The sequence below is a fragment of the Pleurodeles waltl genome, chromosome 1_2 (genome assembly GCF_031143425.1).
Source record: "Pleurodeles waltl isolate 20211129_DDA chromosome 1_2, aPleWal1.hap1.20221129, whole genome shotgun sequence".
NCBI lineage: Eukaryota > Metazoa > Chordata > Amphibia > Caudata > Salamandridae > Pleurodeles > Pleurodeles waltl.
In genome coordinates this window covers 949,611,875-949,625,470 of record NC_090437.1, presented here as the reverse complement: position 1 = coordinate 949,625,470, position 13,596 = coordinate 949,611,875, and the positions used below count along the sequence as shown (strand labels likewise).

The following is a 13,596-nucleotide window of genomic DNA, read 5'->3' as shown; positions in this document are numbered from 1 at the left end:
GTGCCCACTCACCCAGGAGGGTGGGCATCACCTTCGCCCCAGGCACCTCAGCCCCTGCCCCTGCCACCTCTGCTGCCCTCAGTGAGGAGGCCATTGACCTCCTCAGGTCACTCACTGTTGGGCAGTCTACCATTTTGAATGCCATCCAGGGTGTAGAAAGGGAATTGCAACACACAAATGCATTCCTGGAGGGCATTCATTCTGGTCAGGCTGCCCTTCATCGAACCCTGCAAACTCTGGCCTCAGCACTGATGGCAGCTATTGTGCCTGTGTTTAGCCTCCCCCCTCCAACTTTCTCCCCCCAGACCCAATCCCCTGAACCCCAGCCTATCCCAAGCACACCATCAGACCAGCCTGCACACACCTCACCACACAAGGTAAGCTCAGGCAAACATAAGCACCACACATCCCACAGGCACTCACGCAAGCACCACACACATACAGACACACCAACATCCACTGCCTCCACTCTGTCCCCCTCCTCCTCGTCTCCCTCCTCCCTCCCAGTCTCGTCTACACTCACACCTGCATGCACTACCACTACAGCCACTATGTCCCGCACCAGCACACCCACCACCACACCCCGCTCACGTGCAGTCACCACCCCCACTACCATTTCCATGTCCCCTGTGTCCTCTCCCAGTGTGTCTGCGACGCCCCCTCCGAAGATACACAAATGCAGGCACACACCCACCCAACAGCCATCCACCTCACGACAGCCTCCAGCCCATGCACCTGCACCCAAATCCACAAAAGTTACACAACCACCACCTCTTCCTCCACTCCCAAACCCCCTCCAGCTACCCGTCCCAGTGTGTCCAAACAACTTTTCCTCTTCCCCCCTTAACCTATTTCCCACCACCCCCCCCTCCAACTCATAGGTCCTGTACTAGCACCTCAGCCACGAAATCTCCAGGACCAGTGGTGCCTGTTGTTACAGGTATGTGGAGTGCACCGGCCACCAGGCCAGCCAGTGTGGCACAGAGCCAGAGCCCAGCCAGTCCCCCCCTGTGAAGCACCAGAAGTTGGACAGTGCCCGGCGGGAGAGGGGGAAAACTCCAGCCAGCAAAGCCACTCACAAGGGTCCCGGGGGGAGTGTCGACTCAGCAGTGACACCTCCCTAGGTGGGGGAGGGCCAGAAGAAATCTCCAAAGTCTGGGAGGAGCAGAACGGCAGAGAAGACCGCCATCATCCGCGCTGCCCAGGAGGCCACCGCCAGCCCCATAGTCACTGGCCAGGAGGCCACCACCAGAGTCACTGCCCAGGAGGGCAGCCCCATCGTCACTGGCCAGGAGCCCACTGCCAGAGTCACTGCCCAGGAGGACAGCCCCATCGTCGCTGGCCAGGAGGCCACCGCCAGAGTCACTGCCCAGGAGGGCAGCCCCATCGTCACTGGCCAGGAGGCCACCGCCAGAGTCACTGCCCAGGAGGGCAGTCCCATCGTCACTGGCCAGGAGGCCACCGCCAGCCACAGACCAGCTGGCCAGGAGGGCCCGCAAGCCACAGCCCAGCTGACCCATGAAGGACCGCCAGCCACAGCCCTGCTGGGCAATGAAGGACCACCCTGGCAAGCACCGCTGAACAGGCCAAGGACCGCTGAACAGGACAAAGACCGCCATGGAAAGCACCGCTGAACAGGTCAGACACTGGCAACTCAAGCACCGCTGAACAGGGCAAAGACCGCCATGGAAAGCACTGCTGAACAGGTCTGACACTGGGAACTCAATCATCGCTGAACAGGCCAGGGACTGCTGAACAGGGAAAATACCGCCATGGAATACACCTCTGAACAGGTCTGACACTGGCAACTCAAGCACCGCTGAACAGGCCAGGGACCGCTGAACAGGGCAAATACCGCCATGGAATGCACTGCGGCAGGGGCAGTGACGCAACTGGGACCGCCACGGGGTGTGTGCTTCACTCTGGGCACCAGTCCCCCTCCAGAACCAGTGGAGAACAGCATCCACTCCGTCTGTCCTTGGCAGGATGAAGCACTCTGGGCACCAGTCCCCCTCCAGAACCAGTGGAGAACAGCATCCACTCCGTCTGTCCTGCACAGGATGAAGCACTCTGGGCACCAGTCCCCCTCCAGAACCAGTGCAGAAAGGCATCCGCTCCATCGGTCCTGCACAGGATGAAGCACTCTGGGCACCAGTCCCCCTCCAGAACCAGTGGAGAACAGCATCCACTCCGTCTGTCCTTGGCAGGATGAAGCACTCTGGGCACAAAGCCCCCTCCAGAACCAGTGGAGAAAGGCATCCACTCTGTCTGTCCTGCACAGGATGAAGCACTCTGGGCACCAGTCCCCCTCCAGAACCAGTGGAGACCAGCATCCACTCTGTCTGTCGTTGGCAGGATGAAGCACTCTGGGCACCAGTCCCCCTCCAGAACCAGTGGAGAACAGCATCCACTCCGTCTGTCCTGCACAGGATGAAGCACTCTGGGCACCAGTCCCCCTCCAGAACCAGTGGAGAAAGGCATCCACTCCGTCTGTCCTGCACAGGATGAAGCACTCTGGGCACCAGTCCCCCTCCAGAACCAGTGGAGAACAGCATCCACTCCGTCTGTCCTTGGCAGGATGAAGCACTCTGTGCACCAGTCCCCCTCCAGAACCAGTGGAGAAAGGCATCCACTCCCTCTGTCCTGCACAGGATGAAGCACTCTGGGCAACAGTCCCCCCCCAGAACCAGTGGAAAACAGCATCCACTCCGTCTGTCCTTGGCAGGATGAAGCACTTCGGGCACCAGTCCCCCTCCAGAACCAGTGGAGAACAGCATCAACTCCGTTTGTCCTGCACAGGATGAAGCACTCTGGGCACCAGTCCCCCTCCAGAACCAGTGGAGAAAGGCATCCACTCCGTCTGTCCTGCACAGGATGAAGCACTCTGGGCACCAGTCCCCCTCCAGAACCAGTGGAGAACAGCATCCACTCCATCTGTCCTTGGCATAATGAAGCACTCTGGGCACAAAGCCCCCTCCAGAACCAGTGGAGACTGTTATCCACTTGAGAGACTGTGGCTTTGCACTCCCCGGGATGGTACAGTGGGCAACCCACCCACTGCAGAGACTTGAGAGACTGTGGCTTTGCACTCCCCGGGGTGGTACAGTGGGCAACCCACCCACTGCAGAGACTTGAGAGACTGTCGCTTTGCACTCCCCGGGATGGTACAGTGGGCAACCCACCCACTGCAGAGACTTGAGAGACTGTGGCTTTGCACTCCCCAGGATGGTACAGTGGGCAAGCCACCCACTGCAGAGACTTGAGAGACTGTGGCTTTGCACTCCCCAGGATGGTACAGTGGGCAAGCCACCCACTGCAAAGACTTGAGAGACTGTGGCTTTGCACTCCCCAGGATGGTACAGTGGGCAAGCCACCCACTGCAGAGACTTGAGAGACTGTGGCTTTGCACTCCCCAGGATGGTACAGTGGGCAAGCCACCCACTGCAGAGACTTGAGAGACTGTGGCTTTGCACTCCCCAGGATACATCAATGGGCATGGAGCCCCCTCGTGGATCTGGCATCGTGCACGCATCCAGCTGAGGTGTCCTCCCTTCCCTTCCCCCTGAGGTGCCGGTTGTATTTCTATCTGATGCCCCTGCAGTGTTCTCTCCGTCTTGATCGGGTATCTTGTGTGGGCCTCGCCCATGCATTTTGGGCCCAGTGGTCCATGGACTATGAATGGTGCAATAACTACACTACTAATCGTGGTGTATATTTTGTTTATTGCGTATATATATATCTCTATATATTTGCTTACGGTATTTTGATATATTACAATGGTTCAACTCATTTCCTTTTGTCTCTGCATTTTTCAGGGGGGTTTGGGGGTGTTACTGTAATGTGTAGATATGCATTGGTGTGTGTGTTGTAGTGGGTGAGGGTCGGGGTGGGGTTTGGGATGTTGGTTGTGTGTGTCCCTGTGTTTTTGCCTCCCACCTCCCCTATGCAGTAGGTGCAGTACTCACCGTGGTCTTCGCCGCTGGCGTTGATGACCCTCGTATAGGAGCAGGAAGACTATCGCAGGGAGAATATGGAGTTCCGGCTCCATGGTGCCCTCATTCCTCGTGGAGTGTGTAGAGGTGAGTGTTTTCCCTTCGAAATTCCTGTTTCCGCTGTGTTTTTATCTGCGGTGAATCCGCCCCAGAAAAGGTGGCGGATTGGTAGGTTGTGATACTGTGGGCGGTACATTGTCCTCCGCCTGTCTGTTGGCGGTGACCGCTGCGCTGTTTGTCTGTACCGCCGTGGCGGTCGGAGTGTTAAAGTGGCTGTCTTTGTTGGCGGTTTCCGCCACAGTCATAATTCCATTTTTTTACCGCCAGCCTGTTGGCGGTCTTACCGCCGCTTTAACACCGTCCGCCAGGGTTGTAATGACCACCACAATTCTTTTTAAAGATCATGGATCTACTCAGTGACTTGCAATATCCTTATGATGTACAGGAGGGGGTATTTTATTCTTTATAATACAAGTTAACAGCATCACCTTCCCACAAATACCTCCTTGGTGTATTGCTCTTTCAGGTTCGTTTCAGACACTAAGAATGAAAGCAGAACATGTATCACAAAATTTAACACACAAAAGGGCAGTACGTTGTTTTTGTCAAAAGATACCATAATCAGTTTCATGAAACTCCCATAAAAAAATGCTATTCTATCTTTCCTGTGAGCTGCAGCAGCGAAGCACATAAACATGTTGCCATAAATATATCCTCTTTTCTGATCACTTTCACTCTTAAAAGTGCCTATCAGAAGAAAGAAAAGCCAGTCCCATTTTCTTTGTTTAGACTTTGTCTGTACCTATGCTGGGTGTCCTGTCTTTTACCCTTGCTGATGGCTCTGGCAGCAGACACTGTGAGGTCAGAACTCAACTGTAATAACAGTTTCTTTCTTACAGGCAACTAAATGCATCACAAGCCACCTGCTATAAAAAAAAAAACTAGATATAAGCTTATTTGTATCATTAGAATTACTTGACATAGTATGAAAGATGCCATACTATCTAACACCTTACATTACAGAAGAAAGAAAAGAAGAAATATTTTGCAGTATTCTAAAACAAAACGACAATCTAGGATCGTCAATAAGGAGAACAAATTTATCCTCTAGCAGTTACAGAAAGCAAACATAGGATATAATGGAACTTGTAATAAGGCTGGAGGGATATCCATCACATTTGGGATGGAGTGTTGCCCTCCCACAAGGTTGTAATCAGGCCCATTGTCTTCCCAGGCTACCCAGGTTATGAGAAAGGTCATTTTTTAAATGAGAGGTCTTTGATGTTGGAGCTAATCTATGGAAGTCTGTACTAGAATTCTACAGTCAAGGGGCATGCAAAAAAGAACTGATTGAACATGTGAAATTTTGTGCTTTGGGGCACATCTAGAACAGTAATTGAATACAAGTGTGTTATGAAGTGTAAATTAAATGCATGCCTGACAAGGCCACTAGTGAATTGAGATTTGGAGAAATAGCTCAAAGCCATCAATATCCACAATAATGTACACTGTCTAATGGAATATGGATTTTAAAGCCCACTTGATAAACAGATTTGTCAAGATGTCAATATAATGCTGAACATCAACATAGCACCAAGAACCACTATGACATCTCTCATAATCTTGGTAGAGAGAAGATCTAAAGCATATTGTCAGCAAACAGAGACAAAAATTTAAAAATAAATCTATGACCCTATAACTACATATATGCTCATGCATGAGAACAATGAGTAGTAGGTCCATTTTGGTCCATCATGACTCAATACTCCTTACAGGGATCTTCTCATTCAGTGGCAGTCTCACTGCTACTACAAGAGCAGAATCCCACACAATAGGGTCCAAGATGGTCATGCCTGTCAATATATGAGCATGAAAGTGAAAGGTTCAGCTCTTTCAATTGTTTAATCAAGGAGGGGATCAAGGTTCAGAAGTGCAGTACAGCGCTAATGCATTTGACCCTCTTCAAGACCAAGCTATATGTTCTAACTTTGGAATATAAAGGAAATGCGACTGAACTAAAAAAAACAATAAACAATGGTACACCCATCTCCAAAAGATTCCTGAGATGCATATTCATTCAAACACAATAACATAAAGTAGATAAAAATATGTTTTAATGCATCTAAAAGAATGGAGTACAACAACACTTCTGTTCACTCAGTCCAAGATGGTATTGCATAAATAGTGAACAATGGAACAATCTGTGGCAAAGTATGAGAGGGAATTTCAACCTCTGTTACTGTATCATAATTAATAAAAAAAACGGATTCATATTTACACACATATAAAAAATTGGCTAGTGGTAGAGAACTAGCCTTTCCTATAAACAGCAGTCTATAATCATTGTATACAGTCTTCGACATGGTGATGGAAAAATGATTACACCAAGAGCCTCATTGATTGCTTAACTTAGGAAGTTTGTGTGTGCCTCCTCTTATTAAGGTAAAAACTATTGTTTTTTTATCTTGATAATTTTATCTGAATTGATTAATGCTCAGTAACCTTGCTAAGGAGTTCTTTATAGTTTGAAGGTGGTTGAGGAGTTGGGTGCAGACTCCAATGCAGAGTGCGTGTCCGTAGTCTATTCTGCTGGTAATGAGGGCTTGGGTTACCATCCTTCTGGCGTTGTTGGGGATCCAGCTATTCATCTTTAGTAGCTTGCAGAGAAGGAGGAAGCAGGAGGTGGTTACTCTGTTTATCTGTCGCTTCTGTTATCTGTTGGTGATTTTGTTCTCAATGATGATGCTGAGGTTGCAGGCATGATCTGTCAGGGTCGGGCTTGCCCAAGATCGGCAGGCCACTAGCTGTCATCCCAGGGGGATGTGTTGTTTTAAAAAATGAGCACTTCCTTCTTGCCCCTGTTCAATTTCAAGCAGTTGGATGTAATCTACTCAGCAAGGTTTGTTTTTGTTTACATTTTTTTTTTATTAAATGACAAACAGCCATTGCATCTTGTAACATGTGACCATTGATAACCCCTCTTTTGACAGTAACTCGGAGTGGGGGAACACCAGCATTGTATTATCAAATTGGCAGCATGAACAGACATCCCCCTTTTGATGCACAGCAACTGAGCGACCACTCTCTGACCTCCTCCCACTAGGACTGAGCAAATCGCAGGATCAATCCCTTCCCCTGTAGGCCCCTCATCCATCCCAAATTTTGCACCATTTCCCCGGGCACCCCCTGCTTTCATAAACTACTTTTTCTGCACTGTGACACCAGTCGAGGTCTGACCTCCACTCCCCAAGACTAGTCGGGGACTCCGTGCCCCACAACCACGCTATATTATGTTTGGCAACTATAGCCACTATTGCCAACCATGTATCCTGTTGTCTCTCAGCAAGGTTGGTCATGGCATAGTTGAAAGTGACTTTCGGGGTGGTGTGGTCCTCAGCGGACGAGATGATGTTGAGTCCGTGTGTGCAGTTGCGGTCTGCCAGTGGCATCATATAAGTGTTGAAAATGGTAGGGCTGAGTGAGGACTCTGTGGAATGCCACAGATAATGTTCTTGGGTTCTGAGGTGAAAGGAGGTAGGCAGATTCTTTGGGTGCATCCTGTGCGGAAGGTGTGGATCCATTTGAGGATGTTGCTTCAAATTCCGAGGTGGTGGAGTCTGGTAATGAGTGTGTCACAAGCCGCTAACAGATTGAGGAAGATTGGGGCTAGTTTCTCTCCACGGTGGAGGAGGGCTCTGATGTCGTTTGATGCAGTGATCAGGGAAGTCTCGGTGCTGTGGTTGGTGTGGCCCTACTTGGGAGGCATCCAGTAAATCATGTTCTTCTTGTTTGGAGAGCTGTCGGTTGATGGCTCTTTCTTGGACTTTTGCAGGGAAAGTTAGCAGTGAGATCAGGTGGTAGTTTTTGGGTTTGCTGGGGTTGTCGGTTTTTCCTCTGCAAGCTTCCAGGTGGCAGGAATGGTGGCCGTTGTGATGGAAGTGTTGAGGATTTGAGTGAGGATGCTGCTGATCTCTCTTTGTCCCACGTTTTAAGATGTAGTCGGGCATGGGTCGTTGGGTGAACCACAAGTGGATCCTGCTTGTGAAGGCTGATGTTTCCTGAGTCATTAGCATCATCTTGTTGGTGATCAGGTGGCTGTGGGTTGCATCTGTCAGAGTTAGAAATGGTCGAGACTGGTGGTTTGAGGGGCAGCTGTCCTTTATATATTCCTCCCAGATAGACAGACAAATAGAGGGATTGGATGTGCCTGTATGGACCATCACAGGCAGGATGGGAGGAGAGAAGATGGGCATAGCCCTGCTTACACACTTGTAGGCTGAGCCCTGTTCTCACACAAAGAACTTCACACTATTTGATTGTGCCTGTAGCCAGGCTGGTGCCAGGGCAGGAAGGCAAGACATTCCTGAACTTAAAACAGGAGCTTCAGGAAATATCTTCATTTTTAATAAATACACCAGGGATAAAAATGTTACTCAGACCTCCTCTTTAGTTCACTCCTGGACCTGCTGTAGGACTCTCAGATAACTGTCTGCTAATGTGGCCTGCTGTGTACTTCAGAAGGAATTTGTTGCACCAAAAAGGACTGCTCCACTGCCTGAAGTCTGCTCTGAAGCCCAGAGTTCTACAAAGAAAGGAAAATGTTCCACGCACCCTTCCTGTGTGAATCCTGATCCTCCATATAGAGCCTTTTGAGCCCTGGACCCTTGGAAGCGGTACTAAAGTTGCCCAGATAGCCAAAGTTTGAAACCTTGGGCCTTGCAAAATTGTTGGCTAAAAGTTGCTCTGAGAACCAAGAGGGGACTAGGACCTACCTGCTCATTGTTCCACCGAAGGTGCATTGCAGGTCAGCCTGACAACATAGTAACTCCCAGTACATTCTTCTCTTCAGTAGCAAATCCTGTCCAGCTGCTCCTCTCAAAAGGGGTATACAGCCTCATTGAGCACTCGTCAGCGACAACCTGCAGCTTCGTCCTGCTGGAGATTTTTAACTTCTACAAAAGGGAGACTTAGTTCGAATGTAGACATCTTCACCGTGACTTCTTTTACCGGCTCCCTGATGATAACACCTCCTCCTCAGACACCGCTGGCTGCCTTCCTTCTTCTGAACTTTACCTTTTCGGACATGTTTTCACAGAAATTCTTCTAAGCCTGAAGGCAAGCCAAGATCTTGGCCCAATACACTTGTATCTGGACTGCACTCCATCGAGTTTGGACATAACTTTTGACTTGGCCTTGGTCTTGCTCAACTAGATGTCAGAGGTTGACACTTTCATTTCTTAGCCATTAGTTTTCATTACAAAACTTTAAAAATTCATAGCTCAGGTTCTACTTATTCAGTTTTTGTTGTTTGGTGTCAAATAATTTATCAAAATATACTCTTCTTTTCTTAATTGGTGTGGTACTTTCCTTTTTTCTGTTTCACTTTATTATTATTTGTGTGCTGCATAAATACTTTGCACATTGTAAGTTAAGCCTGACTACGTTTGTGCCAAGCTATCAGACGGTTAAGTACAGGTTAATTTAGTGGCTTTAGTGGTTCACCCTGATGGAGATTGTGGCTGTTGCTTGAAAAGGGCTCACATAATTCCTCAACCAACAATCAAACTATTCACACTCAGCTATATCCATGATTTTGCAACAATGTGAAAAACCTGCATGAGGTGTGGGATTCCAAAATTAGTATAGAGTGACCAGTAGGGGCAGTTGAAAGAATGCATTTGTTCAAGCTTCGTCAGTAGAAACAAACCTGATCATTTCTCACCAGCAATTTATTTTGGTTTCCTAGTCAATATGAATCTTGATTAAGCTCAGAATATAACATGAATTGATCTATGTTTTAAAGGAAAGAGATGAAGTAATTTTCTAACAATCACACTGGCATTTAATGATAACATACATTGTATGACAAGCAGGGAGCTTTAGGGGGCATAATGTGCATTCAAAACGGAGAGTAATGTAGATTGGAAGGACATGATATTATAAAAATTAACCAATTTTTTTTTAACTTTCAAAACAGAGAGAAGAGAGATTGTGTTCTCATTTTTCTCTGTGTGTATATATGGAAATCTTTGGTGAAATCCTGCAGACACCTCACCATATCCGACTGACTACACTTGTACCCAAATTATTATCAGAAAATATTATTCTTAGGGGGTGTAACACCCCAAACACCATCCCACACCCAAAGCTAGGCCCTCTGTATGGAGCCCAATGTAAAGCTGACATGGTATAATAGAAGTTGGGCTTGGTGGTCTGAATTTCCTAGATTACTGGTGGTCCATAAACCGGAAGGAAGTTCATGGATCACAGGAACTATGTAGATTAAGCTTTCATAAAGTGGATAAACATTCCCCTGGAACGTACCACTGTTCTGAAGTTAAATTAATTTTAAAAATCCATTACAATTATTTTATTTTATTAAGCCCATTGAGTGCTAAAAATCTACAGCGGCAGGTTGCTTGCCAAATTTTTTTGCACACAGTATACTAAAAGCAATATGTTTACTTAATGCACGCATACACAATTTCAAAAACTTCATAACATAAATAAATGAGATTGGTTATGGTCCGCCTCCATGATAAAAAATCAGCCAGGATTTATGTTGGGTACACATTAATTTTACTTTTAATGTATTTATTGTTTTTCTTGTACACACAAATGACGAGCATGTACAAGGAAAAACAAACAGAAAAGCACCAAACAAGAGGGCTTAACAGGTATTGAAGACCAAATGCTTGGTGGTTTAAATTATTTGCAAAATGATCTGTCATCAGTCCCGTGGTAAAGAAGCAATGGAAACGAGTTCCAGAAAGAAGTAGCTTGTTGGTGCAGAAATCTCCTGTTTGTATCATAGTGAGAACATTTTGAGGCAGTGTTTGTGTGCCATCCTAGGTGTCTAGACAATCAAGCCAAGTTTCTTTCAAATGCCTTGAGAATTAGGCAGAAGTTTTTCATTCATCAGTTGTTTGGTTGGTAGCTAATGGAGTGATTTCAAAGCTAAAGCTCTGTGACCTTTCAAGCTGAGGATGAGATGATTTGAGAAGTTATTTGGGCCAGATATATGTACCTGGAGGTTTGCGATTTCCTACTGGTGAATTTTTGTGATTTGCTATTAGGAAATCGCAAACTACTATGTATCTCAGTGTGTTTAACACTATTTCTGATTTCCAAATGGGTCGCAAGAGACCTGCCTCATTTATATTCATGAGGCAGGTCATAATTTGCGACCAAATTGTGAATGGCCGCAATAACAGGGATGGTGGCCTGCTGTGGTCAGGAGATCATCATGTCTGTGATTGCTTTTTTAATAAAGCAATCTTATTTTGTAAAGTAGCCAGTTTTCCTCAGAGAAAAACAGTGTGCTTTACAAAAAAAAAACTGAGAGGTTTTCTTTTCTTTTTTTAAGAGTAGGCAGTGGTCTGTAGGGCCACTGCCTGCTCTTAAAAAAAGTTTACATCCTCATTCACAAAGGGGAAGGGGTGCCTTAGGGACCCCTTCCCCTTCACGAATGGGTTACCACCAAGTTGAAATTGGTGGTAACTGTGATTGTTTTTCGACCTCATTCCCGGTTGCAAAACAATCATACATGGTGCCACGAGTCGCTATTAGGAAGTAATGCCCTTAGCACGTCCCTTCCTAACAGCGAGTCACAATCCCTACTCTGTGAGTCAGTAATAGGTCACCGACTCACAAAATAGGGATTGTCACGGACAGAAGCCATCTATTGGTCGCAAACGGCCTGATGGGCTGTTTGCGAGCGGCAAAACTGCTTCAAACATCTGCATTTTTTAAATTGTTTTTGCTGGGTGGTCTGCATAAACCTTAATTACAAGGTCTTTAAGAAGTGTACTATTAGGATGAATATGATTCAGTTTTTAGTTCAAAGAAGTGAACGTATTACAGGTAATTGGTGGATTTAAAAACACTTGTTTTCAGTCACTTGGGTAACTAATTGAAAAAACATAGTTCTGAACACAACAAAGATTTCTGACTGCATTTACGAAAGTGGATATATGACGTCTGATTTTCTGTAAAGCATATTATCATAAAACTGTTATGAAGTTAAGATTTGAGGGATGTTTAGACAAAACATCAGAGAAAAGTATCATGTGGACTAAATATTGTGTTAAGAATGTTGAGGACAAAAATTAATGAATGAATGTCAGTTTCTATAGATAAGTAAAGTTTTACTATATACATCACATCTATGTACCTTGACAAAATATATATATATATATATATATATATATATATATGCAAAAAAGAGAATAGAGAACTCTGGGTAGTTCCCAAGTTTAGGTGGAGAGCAGCTCTACTAAGGAGCACCCTGCAACACCAGCGACACTCTAGATTTGCTCACCTCAAATGTCTGTTTATCTAGCAAAGTATTTAAGCATTGGATCAGCAAAGTGCTATCCACGCCGAGCTAGTATCTAGTGTCGCTGGTGTTGCAGGGTGCTCCTTAGTAGAGCTGCTCTCCACCTAAACTTGGGAACTACCCAGAGTTCTCTATTCTCTTTTTTGCATAATTTATGCGTCACTCTAACCCTGAAAGGGATTTGTTTTGACTTATACTGGGTGCTCCCTTGTGTCTGGACAAAGCTAAACCTCTCTGATGAGCTCTAATGAGAGCGAAACACGTGTCAGGGGTTGCTTTTACTCATTTCAGGTTGGCTTGGATGGTATTTTATCAGTCCAAAGCTGTAATACTGTGCCTGGAGTGGTAAATGGCTTTTGTCATTTTACAGCTCGGCAAGGTTGATACTGTGTCAAACCTACGCTTAAAGACTTTGCTGTATAAATGGCAAAAGACTTTGTCACTATCTAGCTCGGCGTGGATAGCACTTTGCTGATCCAATGCTTAAATACTTTGCTAGATAAACAGACATTTGAGGTGAGCAAATCTAGAGTGTCGCTGGTGTTGCAGGGTGCTCCTTAGTAGAGCTGCTCTCCACCTAAACTTGGGAACTACCCAGAGTTCTCTATTCTCTTTTTTGCATAATTTATGCGTCACTCTAACCCTGAAAGGGATTTGTTTTGATATATATATATATATATATATATATATATATATATATTCTTGAACTGCAAAAGTGCTCACTGCCGGGCTCCTAGAGGCCCAAGAGGGGTGGTGCGTCATAAACCGGCAGAGCACTCCGGTTAATAAATATAAACAATACAAAAAACTTCCACAGAGAGACGCACACTCAGGAATTCACAAAAAAATATAAAGAGTGTTTATTAACACAACGCGTTTCGGCTGTCAAGCAGCCTTGATCACGTGTATAGTTCCACCAATGTACACCTAGTATAAATACCCACCAGATACAAACATAGAAACAGGACTGCACATTGCATTGACTTTCAAAAAAATAGGAAAAACAAATGGGAATCAATCTATAGAAGATTACTAAATCCAGCTCATTCAAAATAAATAAATAAATAACTAGGTTAATACTTTTCCATATATTAAAAAGCACATTACTTCCATGAATGACAAATTAAGGAATTATATTATCATAAACATCCAATTAAATATGATGAAATTTTCTTGACTGGCTATTACTTAATACCCATATAAATATGTAAAAAAATTAAAGTATATGATTATAAAATTTTAATACAACTTATACTTATTCGTTTT

The 13,596-nt window shown here is 45.7% G+C and overlaps 1 protein-coding gene across 5 annotated transcripts in view; it reads right to left on the bottom strand.

The window, feature by feature from the left end:
* Nucleotides 1-13,596, bottom strand: part of SGCZ (sarcoglycan zeta) — a 4,310,842-nt gene that overhangs the window by 735,342 nt on the left and 3,561,904 nt on the right. The gene's annotated exons all lie outside the window — the stretch shown is intronic.